This window comes from Camelus bactrianus, chromosome 11 (genome assembly GCF_048773025.1).
Source record: "Camelus bactrianus isolate YW-2024 breed Bactrian camel chromosome 11, ASM4877302v1, whole genome shotgun sequence".
Lineage (NCBI taxonomy): Eukaryota > Metazoa > Chordata > Mammalia > Artiodactyla > Camelidae > Camelus > Camelus bactrianus.
In genome coordinates, this window is record NC_133549.1 from 51,316,907 (window position 1) to 51,329,270 (window position 12,364).

Here is a 12,364-nt window from a genome sequence, read left to right on the forward strand (position 1 = left end):
ACAGTTTTGTAGGCTTCCAAAAGTCCCTTGGTGATAAAGTGGCAAGTGTGGCATTTAAAACCTGGTCTAATGTTGGCAAGCACCCTGAAAATGCTGCTGGGATTACTGAAGGAATCAGCCGCTTGGGATTCTACCTTCATAATCGCTTCTTAAGGGAACTTGTAATGAATCTAATTGGAAGCATCTACTTGATTCCCTACAGGATTATGTCATATAAACCAGTAGCAAGAAAGATTTCAAAATCAATAAGTGAAAAAGAGAGAGAGGCAAGAGTTGAAAGCACAGAGCTTAGGCCAGGAGGGCAGGCAGAACACTGACTTTGTAGCTCAGGAGGGAAGTCTTGAGCCCTTTTTGATATCTGCTATATGTGCGAAAGATGTTTGTGATTTGGGTATGGGAACTTTGAACACACATTTTCCTTTTGACATTTGGTAAGCTAAATTGTGGGAATTTCTGTGGGTGTTGATTAAAACTGTATGGTGCTGATCAGTTCAAAGGGCAGCACTGCTGTCAGACTTCAGGCCATACAGACAGTGCAGGCTATGTGGCTGTGATCAAGATTGTCTTGGGGCCTCTATTCAGTTATTCATTTACCTATTAAAGAGTTGAGCTGGGCTTGAACGATGGGTAGGATTTTGATAGGTAGAAATCATGGGGCTGGACATTATAGATAGGGTCAGTAGTAAGCAGAGACATAAGATGGGAAAATATGGTGCATGTTTGGGTGATGGGTTTTTTCTTCTTCAGCCAGAATTCCAGATAGAGAAGAGAAAGAGAGAGACAAACCCAGAAGAGTAGAACAGGATCAAACTGGGTAAAATGATGACATTAGGTCCCCAGGCACAAGTGCTCAGCGTGAACCTCCAGTAGCATGGGAACATCTGGGAGTAGGAAAAGCAGCGAGGTTTTGTTTGAGCTTGGGTGGCAGAAAGGAGAACCTCTTTCTGTTTGTTCCTTCACTGACTGCTGTAACAGGACAGTCCTTCAGTCAGCTCCTGCCTCGTGATTGTCCCATCATGTGTGTTTTGGCGGTTCTTCCTCTTGGTGAGCCTCCACCATCCACCAGAATTGTGTCTTTTGTCTTCCTCTCCTGTCTGTCCCTTCCCCCTTCATTATGGATCTTGACAATGTCTTTAAAAAAATTTTTTTTTATTGAAGTATAGTCAGTTTACAATATTGTGTTAATTTCTGGCATACAGCATAGTAATTCAGGTATACATATATATATTGACAGTGTCTTTTAAAAAATTTTTTGGGGGGGAGGTAACGCAGGTCCTTGTACATGCTAAACACACACCCTATCACTGAGCTATACGCTCCACACTTGATAATGTCTTTTAATCCTTTGGTTTCAACTACCATTTCTGGAGAGACAACCCTCAACATTCTCTTACAAAGGGCAATGGTGTTAGGATGGTGATAGCAGTGGTCAGATTGCAGAGTTAAGAGGGTGACTCAGGAGTAGGGGCAGTGACCGTCAGTGAAAGTCAAAGAGAAAAAGGTAGGCCATTAAATAATCCTGGGGTCAGCAATCTAGGAAGAAGCAAAGTCAAGAGGAGGGAGTGAAGCTATGGGGGTGCTACCAGGAGGTAATTCATGGACAAAGTTAGGGAGAAGGAAGCAAGAGTTGAAATTTATGAAATGGTCAGGTTAAAAGGATAGTCTTGTCTCAATAGATTGAAGCTACTCAAAATCAACTTCTTTAATATCTCCTCATGTCAGAAGATGTCTGCCTCTGAGGAAATATTTCCTCACTTCTTTCCAACGTGTCATCTCTTAAAGCAAAAACAACAAAAACCTAAAATCCATTTTGTCACCGATTTAATTAAGTCAATCATCTAGATGTTCAGTGTGTGTGAAATGAAATGTGCAGATGGACTGAACTGTTAGATGAAATTTTCCATCCCATCAATGTCTAATTTGTGTCCTACCATCTCCATGGAATCATCACCACTGTTGTGAATTCATAATAATTGCTGCGTCTCAGAGCTCCCAGATCACTTGTTTCTGAGTCATGCATTCTAGATGGTAGCCTGAGGAGCATCTTTAAATCCATGTATAGATATAGATACAGATATATATGGCAATGTGTATAATTATTCTAAATTTGTTTTTCTTCCTTTTGGCACAACAAGGTATTTGTATAATAATTCTTTATCTCCCTTTAAGTAAGTATATGTAATGGGTATTTTTTTCCAGGCAACCCTGGCTAGGAGTACAGAAAAATCTACTGATTTAATGTTACTCTAATTCATTTTCTTCAGGGTATGACTGTTCCTTTTTAACAATAACCACCATTACTATTACTATAAGAATAATGAAGATAAATCTTAAAATGCAAATATCCTTGGGAGGGGGATTCATTAAAAAATAAGCATTCCTTTTAAGGAACAAAAAAACCAGACTGATTCACCCCCTTTTTAAAGGTAAGATCTGAGAGGGGAGGATACCAACTCTGGAAAGGAGAGCAGCAGCAGAAAGAAAGGCTTAAAGCAACTGGTTAGGCTCCCAGAAGGGCAGGGAAACCCACAAACCAATCTAGATTTACTTCCCGGTTTTGCTTAGGGCCACCATTTTAAAGGTAAACATTAAAACTGAGTGCATTTCTATCTCTGTTTTCCTTTCTTTAAATTTGAAATTCAAGTTATCAGATATCTTCACTAAGTGGAATGCTCTTTTGTTTCCACTGTTGTACACAGATAAAGCTACATTTATGGCCTGCCAGTGAATTGGAATAAATTGAGTTTAAAATTATTTTCAGGGATATTATAAAATGTGTTGACTGCTGTGAAAAGAACCAAAGCAACTCTGAACAATGCCCATGGGAAACTGCTTTATACTATAAAAAAGTCATTTGCTTACAGAGAAATATTTCTTTTAAAAAATAGAAACTCTTATCATAGATTTAGTGCTATGCACAGCTGGTTGTTCCTAAAAATAGTGAACTGTTAGAAAATTCATTAATTAGGGTCATGTATTTAGCAATATCTGCTTGTTTAAAATAAGACTTCTTCTATTAATTACTGCCTATTCCATAAAATAGGTCTATCCTTTAATTGCACAAATACACGAAATTATAATCTTGAAATTCCCCACTAGGTCTAATTTAGGTCAATGCTGAGATAATTGTGCTTCACAGCTTAGCCACAACAGAATCCTGATGAATTTGTAACAGAGACTCCATACCATATCATCTCAGATGATAGGTATTAAAACGACTAGTACCTTTGGGCAACCAGTGTTTTTTTCACAAACCCTGGGTGAAGAGTGACAGCTAGTAGAACTGAAGCAATGAGGCTCAGCAGAAGTTTACAGGAATGTTTTGATTGATCAGTTTCCATGAGAACCAATATCTAAGCACCTACTATTCTAATTCTTGGAGGGCATCTCTAGTAGTAAAGCCATCAATGTAAATTCTGCTTCTGGACCTTGGCTACAAATATTTTAAAGCTGATGGCGAAATTCCTCTTCCAAAGTTTTGATTTTATTGGCCTGGGGTGCAGCCAGGACCTCAGGATCTTTACAAGCTCCCAAATAATTGAAAAAAGAAGCCAAGGTTGTGAACGTTAAAGGTTTACAGCTTTACAGGTTTGGCAGCAAACGCACAGCAGCTGATCATTTCCTCTTATGTCTAGTAATTCCATTATAGGTAGCCAGTGAATGGTGATGTCTCTCTAGAAAGTAAATACCCAAATGTGAACCTTTCTTGGACTCACTGAAAGAGAATTTTTGAGCATGAGCCCCTGGCATGAGTACTTCTTACATCTCCCCAGGTGGTTCTGATGTACAGCCAGCACTGCAAATTTATGTTTGTAGTTTTCCAGGCACAGCCATGTGGCACTCCTCCAATGCAGACAACTGGAGAAGCTTCATGTGATTACTCATTAGAGCATTTTATTTAAAAATGGAGTTTTGTTTAATAATAATTTGGTTATTGTTTATATTACACATGTAACAGGTATGGTTAGAACGAGCTTCTAGATCTAACTTACTAGTACCTGAGAAGTAAATCCTAGTACCTGGGCAAATTGTACCATGGTAAAAGGAAAGTTGCATGATGAATACATTTTAATTTAACAATTTTCTTACCTAGACATGTAAGTCTAACACCCAGTTGCCAATACCAGAATGTTTGTGATGGCTGTAAGTTGTCTGTTACTTATTGTGGGTTACTTCAGGCTGCTCATCTGAGGCAAAGTGTTATTTCCCTTGTTAAAATCCACCCTTTGTTAACACTAAGGAGTTCTTGCTTGGTGGCTCCTCTACTGGAAAAGTTTTCCTTTTCTCTCAAGTGAGCCATACCTTCTCTGCTCTTGTGTGCCTTTGTCCTGAATATTATTTCTGCAGCAGGGCAGGGGCCCCTAATAGTCTTCATTATCCCACCCATCTGCATCAGGACTTTCCTTTCAGTTAACACTCTTTGGGTTTGTGGTTCAGTTTCATTCAGAGTCTTCCCTTGGTTAAAATAATTATTCTTTAAAATAGGATTTCAGAATATCCTCATTCCTAAATAAGTTCCCAGATGCTTCTCATACAGATGTTTGGCAAACCAAGCTTTGAAAAATACTAATTGCTCAAAAGGTCGCTCATTGCTAAGGATAAGGAACTTTTTTTTTGGTTATTGACAACAGTTTGAGACAAAGAACCTTTGTGCATAATATGTACTGTTTGATGAATAAATGTCAAATATTTAAGGCCAATAATTTCCCCCAAGATCATAAAACTTCTACCCACATTATTCTACATTATATTACCTAATTGTTCGTTCATTCTTTCTTTCATTGACATTTTATAAGAGTTTGCTGCAATGTGGAACAGATCTAGATGTTAAAGTGAGTAAGAATAAAAAGTGACTAAGACACAATCTAACTTGACTACAAGGATCATGTCTTGGATTATGTCTAATGAGTAGAGGCTCAACGGATGTTTTTGAATGAATGGATGATAAACAGCAAAGCAAGGAGATGAAATGGTGAAAAATGGCCATCCTTCAGGTTGAAGGATAGCAGGGCTCAGAAAGACCTCCTGATCTCCTCTTGTGCGAGTGCCTGGTGACAGCCTGGCAATGTCCTATGACAGAGGCATTGACATCAGAGCATTAGAACAGCTGTTTTCATAGGAGGTGTTTTCAAAGACATGAGCAAAGTGCCCCACCTGTGGCCCACTGTTCATTCTAAAACCCAGTACAATTTTTAAAAATAAGTAAAAATCAGTGGTATGAATCACAGCTATTTAGTCTCAAAGTTAAAGCATTAGAAGGATTGTTATGTTCAAGAAAGGAAAACAACTGGCCATAAATTTGCTGGACAATTTTGTGAAGTTCCTTTTGCAAACATATTAGGCAAATAAGGTCTATACTGCGAATCCTTCCTACTGTAGGTGACACCATCTAGAGTGAATCAAGTGCCCTTGAATTTGAGCAGAGTAAGAATAGATTGATTGTAAAATGTAGGCCTCTCATAAAATAAAATCTTTGGTGCATAGAAATTATCACCTTTATTAATTTTTGCCTATCACATTTTACTTTATAGTAAATAATGTTTTAGGAACATAGAGTTATCTGTAGATAACAAAACAGTTTCCGTCCAGAATAACTGTTGCCATTGTTCAGTCTGTCAGTATTTTCTGTTGATATGTGTTATTGATCACAGATTCAACAAAAAGGACTAGTATTGGGAATATAAAAGTGAACTCTCAAAATTCAACATTAACAACCTTATTAGAAAATAGGCAAAAGACATGAAGAAACACTCCACCAAAGAGGATGTACAAAGGGCAAGTAAGCACACAAAAAGATGCTCAGCTCATTAACCATTAGGTAAATGCAATTAAAACCACAACGAAATATTACTACATACCTATCAGAATGGCTTAAATAAAAAAATAGTGACATCACATGCTGATGAGAATGAGAAGAAACTGGATCACTCATACTTCACTGCTAGGAATATAAAATGGCTCAGCCACCCTGGTAACAATTTGATAGTTTCTTTATGTATGGCAGATTCTACCTGTTACTGTCATACAAGCCAGCAGTTATACTGTTGGGCTTTTATCCCAGAGAAATGAAGACTTAACATTCACACAAAAACCTCTACACAGATGTTTAGCAGCTCTATTAATAATCTCCAGACATTGGAAACAACCGAGATGCCCTTCAGTGTATGAATGGTTAAACAAACTATTACATTCATACCACAGGACACTGCTCTTCAGGAAAAAGGGGAACAGATTGTTGATACATGCTACATCCTGTATGAATCTCCAGAAGAAAGGCAATCCCAAAAGGTTAAATATTATGTGATTCCATTATATGACATTGTTGAAATGACAGAAGTATAGAAATGGAGAATGTATTAGTGGTCACCAGGAGTTAAGGGGTTGGGAAGATATGAGGGAATTGGCAGGGCTATAAAAGGGCAACAGGTGCGGAAAATATTCTGTATCTTGACTGTACCAATGACTATCCTGGTTGTGACACTGCATTATAGTTTTGCAAAATGTTACCATTGGGGAAAATTGGGTAAAGGGTACATGAGATCTCTCTGTACTATTTCTTATAACTTTATGTGAATCTACAGTTATTTCAAAATAAAAAAAAAACATAGTCATCATGATCACCATCATACCCAAATCTTACATCTCTTCAGTAACTTCACCATTGCTGTAAGAGAAAAATCAAAATGCTTCACAGGGCTTGAATAGAACTGTGTGATCTAGCCCAGTGGTTTCCAGCCCTGGCAGCCTGTTAGAATTACCCGTGGAGCTTAAAAAAAATACTGATGCCTGGGCCCTTCTCCAGCTCAATTAGCTCAGGACCTCTAGGGGTAACTGGACATTAATTAATGTTTTGTTTGATTAAAGTCTGCCTTAACACCAGACCATAGGCTCCATGAGAGCAGGAACCAGGCTGGTTTTTGCTGTCCATTGTACTTCCAGCTCCTAAATCAGTGTCTGCCACTTAGGAGGTACTCAGTAAGTGTATGTGAAGTCAATGAATAAATGAATGAATGAATGAATGAATAGAAGGGAAATAGAAGTACCTTCTTCTCTTCTTTCACTGCCTCCCTAAACACATAGAAGGAGAGAAGGAAGAGATAAGGTGCCTTCCCTGGTCTCATCCCCATCTTTCTAGAGCATCATTACAAAATTGCAGTAGGGACCACAGCACTGCCCCAGGAGAGATCTAACCCATAAGTACAAGATCTGGAAATGATGACAATGCCTCCTTCTTTACACTCAATCAGCAAATTTAATGAAAGTGAAACAGAAGCTGACAAGGAGGCTGAAATGACACATAGTCTTACTCATGCAGAAATAATAGAAAACATTTAAAATGCAGCTAAAAAAAATTAAAGGCACTGACAAAGAAATGAAAAAAAGATTTTAGGGAAGGAGAAAAGCAGAGGAAAAGGAGGCTCCCAGCCTTATGACCCAGTAATCACATTTACAGAACGTCTTTCTTGTGTGCTGCTCATGAAGCCAGTATGGTTCACTCAGTGTTCATGAGCCAGCCAAATGATGCCAACAGATACTGAATGCAGCAAGCTCCTAGGTATTCTTGAAGCTTGTACTGATTTTCTCCTAACACCTCCCAGCATCTATATCGACATCTGTAGTGTGAGTGCAATACTTCATGTTTTATACAATTACCCTGAGACATTGCAAATTCTGGAATTTTATACAAATCTCAGTTCACAAATCCGCAGACTGGTGTCTGTGGAAAATAGAACTTTATTTTCAGTAACTCTATTTAATTTCCATTTCAATACTACCACCACCCCTACCACCACCACTACTGTCACCACCACCTCCACTCCCCATTCTACCTAGAGGGTGGAAAACGTGCTTTTTTGTTTTTGGACGGGGGGATGTTTTGCAAGTGCTCCCTGGAAATGTATGGCTTAGGGGGGTGAAGCACTGTGGAGGTTGTGAGTATATTGGTCCTTGAGTTCCCTTTCCACGCAGGTGGAAGGGAGCAAGGTCCTTTGTGTCTGGCAGCTTCACTGTTGGGACCCATGCTTTAGGCTTGGGAGACTTTATTAGGCTGTTTACATTCTCATCTGCCCAGATGTCTCGGCGGCCCTTCCCTCTCTGGTCTTGCTTTCTCCCTGACAGCTGTGCTGGAAAGCTGATACAGAACCCCTTTCTCTCTTTTCTCTCCTCCCTCCATCCAAACAAAATCTCTTTCTAGTTTGGGGGGAAAAGAAGCCCCAACAATTTCCTTCTCTGTTTCTGGCTAAGACGTCTTGTCTCAGTCTACTGAGGCTCCGATTTCTGTAAGCAAAAGTTAGGAAGGTTAACAGTCTCTTTCTTTCCTCAACAGAGGCTGTGAAGGCAGGACAAACTAACTGCTCAAGTTCAGGTTGGATTGAGGGAGACAGAAAAGAAAGGAAGAGGGCATATACAGTGATAGAAAATAATGACCTCAAAATGTTATCTTGGACCGATAACTAACACTTCTTACATGCCTATACAGTGTTCCAGGTGCTGTATTAAATGTTTTATACGGATTATCAAGTAATTCTTCTAATCCAGGAATAAGTTATTATCATCCACATTTTACAGGTGAGGAACTGTGTCTGCAGGAGGTTGAGTTACTTGACCAATGACACACAGCTAGTCAGTAGCAGGGCCGGAAAGCAAATGCACTTCTGATTCCAAAGCCCATTGTCTCTGGCTTTGTTCCAGTTTCTGGCTTCTGGCTCATGACCTATGTAACAGAAGGAATTTCTGCTTCAATCTTGCAGTTGCCCTTGAGGGCTAGTCCAGCAGACATTAGCTAGAATTCATGCCAGTGGCTCATCTGAGTTCCTTCATCGTTTACCAGTCAAGTTTCCCTGGAAACTTCTCCAATGTTCTTTCCCAGCTCCTAGATGGCCACCATGCCCAACCTTCCAAGGTCACTTGGTAAGAGGTTGAATCATTAGGCTCAACAGTCCTCTGGGAGGGGGCCACCATCTCATGTTGCAATAGGAAATGAAAGTGTGTTCATACATCTCAAGCATCTATGTTAAGAAGTTATGCAAAGAACTGTTCCATTTAATGTGGAACATGCACCATGCACTGAGTCAGGCAGGACAGCCCATAGCAGAGAGGGTTTTGGCTCACAGGGAAGGGCACTATGTCCATCTTGGTGAATAAGGGTCTTCAAATGATTGGCTTGCCAGACAGGCAAGCATGTTAATAAACAAAACAAAACAAAACTGTCCTGTTAACCTTGTTACAGCCCCAGGCATAATTGAGCACTGTGGAACTACTCCTTTCAGTGTCATTGAGATAGCTTAGCCCAAAACACAGATGGGTCACGAAAGTATCTGCAATGAAAACAGGAAAAATGATGTAGCAGGGCAGGGGGTAGGGGTGCCCACAAAAAGTGAGGGAATATAAAGAGAAAATAATTTAGATAATTATTATAGAAATACACATTAAAACTGTTGAATTTACTGAGTTTTGTCCTTTGAAATTTCCCCCTCCGACAAATCCTCCTCTGGTCAAGATGTGATTATTGATTATCGATCTTCTGCCTTCTTTATCTACATGGTCTTTTTCAATCACCCCTAAAACCCTGTGGAGAGTTAGTATTGTCCCTCGTGTAGACAGGAGAAAATGTGGCCCTAAGAGGTTAATGAATATTTAGGCAAGGCCTGGGGACCAGGAAATTATTTTTCTTTCTTTCTGTTATATCATATTGACTCTAGTAGGCTCTTAAAGAGTGGATTTAGAGATTCGAGGAAGAGACCACATAGTAAGTATGTAATGCCTGTCTACTTTACCTTTGTGTAAGGTTGACCTGGGCCAGGAGTAGAAAGCATTATATTTGCAATGTCAGGAGCTTCTCTTCCCTTTGGCATTTGAGAAGAACTTCTGTAGAGCAGTGGTACACACCGGGGAGCTTTAAAAAATCATTATGCCCGAGCTGCACCCCATACCACTTAAAGCAGAATCTCTAGGGGACCCAGATATCAGCATTTTAAAAACTCCTTGGGTGTTTTTCCTCTTGTGTATTCCCCCTCTGCACAATTGAGAACCAGGGCTCTAAAGCAACTGTTTTCAGACTTGAACGTGCATCAGAATCACCTGGAAGACTTGCTAAAAAGCTGACTGCTGGGACCCACCGCTAGAATTTCTGTCAGTAGATCTGGGTAGGGTCCAGGATATGCATTTCTAATAAGTGCCCAGGTGACTAGGAAGGTGAGCTGAACAAAAGTAAGGCTGGTCTGAGCTTCAGTTCCTCTTCTTCCTGCCTATGAGGTTACAAGGGGTTTGTATCTCAGTCTGTTTCATGACTTCCCACATGCTGACTCACCCAACAAGAATACTAGAACATCATTTGTTGTGTAAATGCTAAGTAGCCTGTGAGCACCAGAGTATTTTGAAATAAATCATGCAATGAGTTCCATTAGGCTTTGGATGGATGCTAAGGAGCTTACCGCAATTTTCAGTAGGAAAATATTTTTCAAAGGAAATTTACCATACTTAAATTTAGTTGTGTCCTTCCTTCTACCAGCATTTCTTCTTTTTTTTTTTAAAGTATTTGTAATAACTCCTCTTTATTATTTTTCATGAAGTCAAGTTATAAAGTTTATGGAGTCAGAACTCAAGGGATAGGCATAAATTTTCAGATCTAGGAGGGTAGGATTGCCAGCTTTAGCAACAAAACAAAGACAAAAATAAGAAATACCCCAGGACATCCAGTTGAATTTAAATTTCAGGCAAATGATGAATAATTATAAAATGTAAGTATGTTTCATGCACTATTTGACAATCCTGGTGACAGGGCAGATATTAGGATGGGAATGACATATGTATCTTTTGTGGAGAAACAGAACATATTCCAACCATTTCTATTTGTGGTTACACAGAGATACTTGAGCTTGAGCCCTGTCCATCGAGAGCTGAACAATCATTGGCTGAATTAATGCAATATGGATACCTAAGATATAAGTATAGTACATAAAATTGCTGAGTGACTTCAAAAAAGTATGCCTGGTAACTCAAGGTCCCAGTTTTCTTTTTTATTCAGATACCCCATTTTTGTTATTATTTAAATTAGTGGTTTGCAACTGACAGTGATTCCAATCCCCTCACCTCTACCCCAGGGGACATTTGGCAAGGTCTGGAGACGGTTTTGGCTGTCACAACTAGGAGGGTCGGTGCTATTGGCATCTAGTTGTCTGAAGCCTAGGATGCTGTTAAATGTTCTACAATGTACTGGACAGTCTCCTATAAGAATTATCTGGCCCAAAATGTCCACAGAGCTGAGGTTCAGAAAGCCTGGTCTAGATCATAGTGCACGGGATTTAACAAATCTCTTGTTAAATTACTCCAGCCATGTCTTCTGGGTGGAAATGTGGCAGAGAGGATGTCTTCTATTTGCTGTACTGTAAAGGTACTGGTGGCAGAATTTTGATAAGCTCCTTTAAAATTTTACAAAACAAGGGAAGTGCTGTTGCAGTTCCAGAAAAAGTGCCAGTCCTCAGTTGCTGCTGTTCTCTCTAGCATGGCCTAGATTTGAAGCCTTTGAAGAGTTCAAGCAGGATCTATGAAATTCATGTGATTGCACTATATAAATCTCCTCTCCTTGGCGGGGAGGGTATAGCTGAGTGGAGAGCACGCCTACCATGCACAAGGTCCTGGGTTCAATCCCCAGGACCCCCATCAAAATAAATAAATAAACCTAATTACCCTCGCCAAACAAACCAAAACTCAAAAAATTTTAAGGAAAGAAAAACAAAGTTTAAAAAAAAAACCCAAAATAAAACTACTCCCCTTTAGTGTGGGAGACATAAATTTAATCTCAACCCTTCAATTAGTTCCAGTCATCCAGGACTTGCTCACAAAGGGACAGTGACTCAATATGCATTCATCATTTTGTGTACTACAGCTGTTGCTGTAATCCTTGTATTTAGAAGGTGATTGCTAAATACAACAAACAAACAATAAACATTCATAATACCTTGACAATACCTGATGTTTTCATCATGTTTACCTCTAATTAACTATAAAACATTTAAGAGACATATATTCTTATTAAAGATCTAATTAATTCCCATGAAACCCATGGGAAGCAAAGAGGGGGTGGGTTATATTATTTCCATTTTAAGAGGTGATAATTAAGGCTTGCCTGGAGTTACACATCAGCTGTTTAAAAGGTTAGGAGTAAATTAGAACTCTCGTCAATGGCACTGTGTCTGTCAGCCAGTGCAGCATTCTGCCGATGGTATTGATTTATCAGACCCTGGTTAGCGCCCAGTCATAAATGTCTAATTTCAAAATCCTCTTTAGATGTACACAGCAGATTATGAAGGGTGGTTGATAATTAGAGAAGGACAAAACAGCAAGGCTATTTCCATTCCTAGTG